Source organism: Petaurus breviceps, unplaced genomic scaffold (assembly GCF_028583685.1).
Source record: "Petaurus breviceps papuanus isolate PSGF00001 unplaced genomic scaffold, PetGlider_PUasm1.0 174, whole genome shotgun sequence".
Classification (NCBI taxonomy): Eukaryota; Metazoa; Chordata; class Mammalia; order Diprotodontia; family Petauridae; genus Petaurus; species Petaurus breviceps.
This window is the reverse complement of record NW_027185761.1, coordinates 20941027-20947026: the sequence shown is the minus strand read 5'-3', so window position 1 is coordinate 20947026 and position 6000 is coordinate 20941027.

Here is a 6000-nt window from a genome sequence, read left to right as displayed (position 1 = left end):
CTCTATTTTCCTCAGTGAAATAAGAAGCAGGGTCCTCAACTGAGAGGATGTGAGAAAAAGTTTGAAACAATGACAATGGGGAGTTTGACAGAGAATAAAATAGAAGTAAAAGGATTGAATTTGTACAGTGAAAACCCTATTAAATTTAAAAATTTGTATGGACCCAGTCAATATAATTTTCGTGACTTTCTCTAGTTCTAGTCAGCGGCACATGAATAGGCTAGAAGGATGGTGGGAGTAATCCAGGGTTGGGCATATATAATTGGCAAGGTTTATCAAGTTGTTTTATTACTGTATAGATGGTTCTCCTGATTCTGTTTAGTTCTCTCTGCATCAGTTCATAGACATCTGTTCAGGTTTCTTTGAAACCAACCCCCTCATCATATCTTACAGCACAATCATATTTCATCACATTTATGTACTGTAACCTGTCCAGCATTCCCCAATTAATGTGCAGTCCCTTCAGAATCCAATTCTTTGCCACCTCAAAAAGTTATAAATACTTTTGTATATCCTAGGTTAAAGTTTGTTTTATTTAGGAGTAATCCTATCCCTAATATGCTTAGGACTAATCTTGCCCTCCCTCTTATGCTTCCTTCTCCCCTTTCCCTCTTATTTCCCTGTTGAATGAAATGTTTCTCTGCCCAACTACATATATGTATATATATATATATATATATATATATGTATGTATGTATGCATTCTTCCCTCCTTCATAAGATAGTGAAGTTTAAGTATCAGTGGCTTCCGCCACCTTTTTCTCTTTGTATAGACTTCTCCTTTGTTTCTCTCTCCTGATAAGGTGAGATAATTTTCTCTAACTTTCCTTTCCCTTCTCCCTCAACCTCTATACATTCATTTTCCCCCACTTTCCATTCTTTTAAGATCATCAACAGAACCGCTGCCAGGCCTTCTGTCTCATTATACTCCCTCTGTGACACCCGACGATGCTAGCTAGGGTCCAGAGGGGACACATGTACCATCTCTGTCAGAACGTAAGCAGTTTATCCTTGTTTTGTCCATCATTGTTCATTTGTGTTTGTTTCTTTTAACTCCTGTATTTGAACTTCAAAGTTTCTATATATCTCTGGTTTTTTCATCAGTAATGCTTAGAAATCCTCTATTTCATTAAAAATCCATTTTTCCCTAAGTTTATGCTGAGTTTTTCCACATAAGTCATTCTTGGCTGTCTTTCCTTTCTACACCATCATTGCAGACTATCATTGCTCTCACAGAGTGGTGGCTGCTAATATATGTGATTCTGACTGTGTCTCCTCAGTACTTAAATTCTCTCTTTCTGACTGCTCTTCACCTGGATTCTGAACCCTGGAATCATTCAACCACTTGCCAGTCTTGTGAGTTCTACCCCCACAATACTCTTGCATAGGTCTCCTTCTGTCTACTCACATGGCCACCACTCTAGGCTAGCCTATCGTCACCTCTCACTCAGACTATTGAAATAGCTTCCTAATTAACCTTCCTTCAATTTTTTCTTCCCTCCAATCTATGCTATATACAACTGTAAAAGTAATTTTCTTTTTAAAGTATAAGATGTGTCACTTTCCTATTCAGTAAACTCCAGTATCTTCCTATTACCTCTAGAATCAAGTATCGACACCTCTCTTTGACATTTAAAACCCTTTACAATTTGGCTTCAATCTTTAATTCCAGCTTTATTCTATTTCTCTTCTCCATACTCTGTAATCCAGCTAAATTAATCTTCTTCTTTTAAAAATTTCATTTTATGCTTTTTGGAGGGCAATTGGGGTTAAGTGACTTGCCCAAGGTCCATGGCTAGTTTTTGTGTTAAGTGTCTGAGGCCGGATTTGAATTCAGGTTCTCCTGACTCCAGGGCTGGTGCTCTATTCACTGTACCACTTAGCCGCCCCTACATCAATCTTCTTAAGAGCTCTCATACAAGGCACTCCATCCCTCTTTCTCTATGCTTTTGCACTGACTAGACTCTGTGCTAGGAATGCATTTCCTCCTGACTTTTGCCTCTAAGAACTCCTGTTTTCCTTAAGTTCCACTTTCTCTATGAGGCCTTTTTTTTTGGTTCCTCTATTTGCTTGTTCCCCCCCCAATACCTTATATTAATTAATTAAATATGGATGTACATACATGTTAGATCCTCTAATATAAAGTGAGTTTCTTGAAGGCAGAGATGTTCATTTTTGTTTTTGCATCTTCAGTGCCTAGCACATAGAGGATAGATAATAGATGCTTCTTCACTGATGGTTTGATTTATAATCTACAATCTTAGCAGGAATTGAACTGGATGACCCCTAAGGTCTTTTCCAGCTCTAAATTCATCATCTTGTATTCTTGTTCTTTGGTCCCAAGTCTTTCTCTAGTCTGTGCCTATGGGAAGAAACAATAATTATAACAGAATAAATAACAAAAATGTTACCTGTGTTCATGAAAAATCCTGTGCTACTTTCATGACAAAACTTTTATTTAAAAAAATCCTTTTATATCATTATCTTATTTGATCCTTGCAACTATTCTGTGAGAAAGGCAATTATTATTTCCATTTTATAGATAAGGGAACTGAGACTTGGAGAGATTCAGTGACTTGCCCAAAGCAAATTTAAAGGTAGAAGATCATAAAATATTCTTAAGGTGATGTTCTATGGCTGTGTCATGGGATACCCTAATTTCGCAAGAATTAAGGTTAGAGGTCATTCCCAGTGTTCAATGGAAAGGAATGATGGGGACGAGTAAGTTGCAGCATACTACCAATGAATAATTGATTAGGAGAGGTAGAGTAAAGGACATAATCAGAGAGGTGTATGACTAGAAAAGTCAGTAGGCTAAGGGATAACTGACAGGCAGTTTTGATGCCCCTTTAGTAACCTATAAAATTAGTTAATCAATCAACAAGTATTTATTATATACAAACTTTCTAGGGAAGAGTTCCCAGCAGGTTGAATGGAACCCTCTGCAGGATTTATAGGAAGATGTGTTGACTAGGATGAGAAGGCATAGATGGGTTGTGTGATCTTCACCATTGGAGGGATTACCCACATACTGAGACTTATGAGAACAAGGTACAAGCCAGTGAAAACCATAAAATAAAGTTCACTGTATCTTTAAAGGAATTATTTACCTGTAAAATACATACTATGAGTTGTTAATGAGAAAATGAGAAATCCAAGCTGACAAGCATTTATTGAGTGTTCACTATATGCAAGACAGTGTCCTGGGCCTTGGAGATACAACAATAAAACAAAAATAATCCCTGCCCTTAAGTCACTGACATTCTGGTTGAGGGAATGCAACATATAAATAGATTTGTACATATTGGTCATTTCATGGTCATTTCATAGTGTCCTATGAACTAGAGGAATCAGGGAAAGCTTTAGCTTCGTATGTATAAAAACTTTTATTTTGCAAGCTTTAAAATGGTTTGTAAATTTCAGTCATGATTATTGTTATGATGTAGACCAGCAGCACTGACCTCTCTCCATATTCTTATCACATTCTGAATTATTCTTTCATTTCATTTCATTATTTCTTTCATTTTGATTTCAGCAAACATTTACTGAGTGGCTATTCTGCAATTCCTGGGCTCTTCTGTTAGGGTGGGGTGAAGAAGCAAAGAGAGTATCTTCCCTCTGCAATTACCTCCCATTTATACTATACATATATATATCTTTATACAGATGGAAGTTTGCCTGTTTCCTCCTCCACTAGAATATGAGCTCCTTGTGGACAGGGTCTGTGTTTTTGCCTTTACCTGTATCCCCAGAGCATATCACAGTGCCTAGTACAGAGTAGGTGCTTAACAAATGGTGGTGTTTATTGGTGATGATAATGTTGATGATGATGATGAAAGGCAAGGCACATCCCTCACTCTGAGGAGTTTAAAGTATGAAAAACTGGGCAAAATTTGTATCCAGATAATAATTAGCGTGTATGTAGCTGTAAAAACACTTTACACAGATTATCTCATACTGTAAGAGAAAATGTGATATGTATATTAGAGAGATTCAAAGGAAGTTCTACAGAGGACTGGAAGAGGGAAAGGCACATTTAGGCAGAGGATAATCATGGAAGGTTTCATGGAGGAGGTGTCTTAAAGAACAAGTAGATCTTCAGTGGGTAGACATAGAGAGGAAAGCATTCCCAGAGTGCAGACCACTAGGTGGAATTTCTGTGGGAGGGAAGGATTCCTATTCTTCCTTGAAAGAGTTTTGTTTTGTTTTGTTTTAAAGGCTCATCTTGATGCCTTGTTGCTCTCCATGACTGCCTTTGTAAAGACCTAGAAAAGAGCTTTTGGTGACTGTTTCAGAGGCTTTGCCAAAGTTCCAATGTCCCCTCTCATCTTCGTATGTATAAAAACTTCGGGTAGTTCTCTCCCTTCAGCTGCACAAGACATTATTTCCCATCACGTTCTCTTGCACATTTCCTTAACAACCAGTGAGTAGTTTCGTCACCTTCAGCACCTTGGACATTACCATTCATCAGGCATCACTGGAGCCCAATCCTGGTGGAACTGATACAACCTGTACGCTAAAAGAGAAGATGGCAGGTGCATCATGCTTCTTCTCATCAATCCTGGAGATGGCAAGATGCCATAGGGATGAACATAATGTGCTTGTAAGCCTTCCAGTTGAATTTACATAGAACATTGCTTTTCTCATTTAGCAACTCTCACCCTGTGCCAAAAGGCTTTATGCTGCTTGTGATAGACTTGGATAATAAAGCACACCCTCAAGACAGTGACAATTGGGGCTTCTTCATTTAGCCTGCTGTTATTTATTTGGCTTTAAATTCTTCTATTTACATTGTGGAAGATGAAGTGAATGAGGGAGATAAGCTTTCCAGAAGTTCTGATTCCAAGGATCATAGAGTTGAGAGACAGAAGGGACCTTTTAAACATCATGAGATAGTGATAGAAACTGTAGATTGTGCTTTAGAGCCAGAAAGGACCTTGGGAACAATCAAGTTCAATTCCTTTATTTTACAGATGAGGAAACTGAGGCACAGAGAGGTTAAGAGATATGCCCTGGGTCATGGAGTTACTGTTTAAAACAGGATCTGAACCCAGGTCTTCCCAAGTCCAAATATGGTGCCTTATTTATTCTATCATACTTCTTCCCAACTGGTCCAACCTCCACATTTCAAAGAGGAGGAACCTGAGGTTTAACAAAAGTATGTGGCTTTGTCCAAGATCACACAAGGCAATAAGTCATAGAACAAAAATTCCATCCTGCACTAGCCTTACACTAGGTTACTATGAAGAAATGGTTCTTCTCTTACTATAGACAGGAATTATGTATGGTTATTAATATATACATGAAATATGTGGGGGCATTACAATAATAGTAATAATTGCTAGCATTTGTATAGTGCCTTAAGGTTTGCAAAGTACTTTACAAATACATTCCATTTGATCTTCACAACCACCCTGGGAAGTGGTTGTGATTATTATCCCCATTTTACAGATGAAGAAACTGAGGCAAACAGAAGTCAACTGACTTACCCAGGGTCACATAGTATCTGAGGTGAGATTTGAACTTGCATCTTCCTGATTCCAGGTCCGATGCTCTATCTACTGTGAAAAGAAGCTGCCTTCTTTGGGGAAATGCTTGCCTTATAGGAAGATGTGAATCAGTGTGAAATGTAAATTGAAGCCATTTGATGTCTGTCTAGTCCAGGTTTAAAGATGAAAAGGTGCCCCCAAAAAGGGCACTGAAATGCACAGGGCCAACCTGGAGCTGGCCAGTCAGGTGCTCTTTAGTATAGGTTAATGTTTCTAGATCTGGGTAACAGGAAAAAGACCTGATCTAAAGTTTCCTGTTCAGTGAAGGGCAAACAGCTTCTGTCAGTTACAGAGAGCCAGGGGCTGCTTACTAGGGGTCACAGGATGATAGGATGTAGAGCCCAGAGTGGTCCAGAAAGATATTCCAAAGAGGGGAAGAGATGGAGCTGAATTTATGAGACTCTAGGCCATAAATGAAACTGACCAGTGTGTGTATGTGTGTATACACAGAC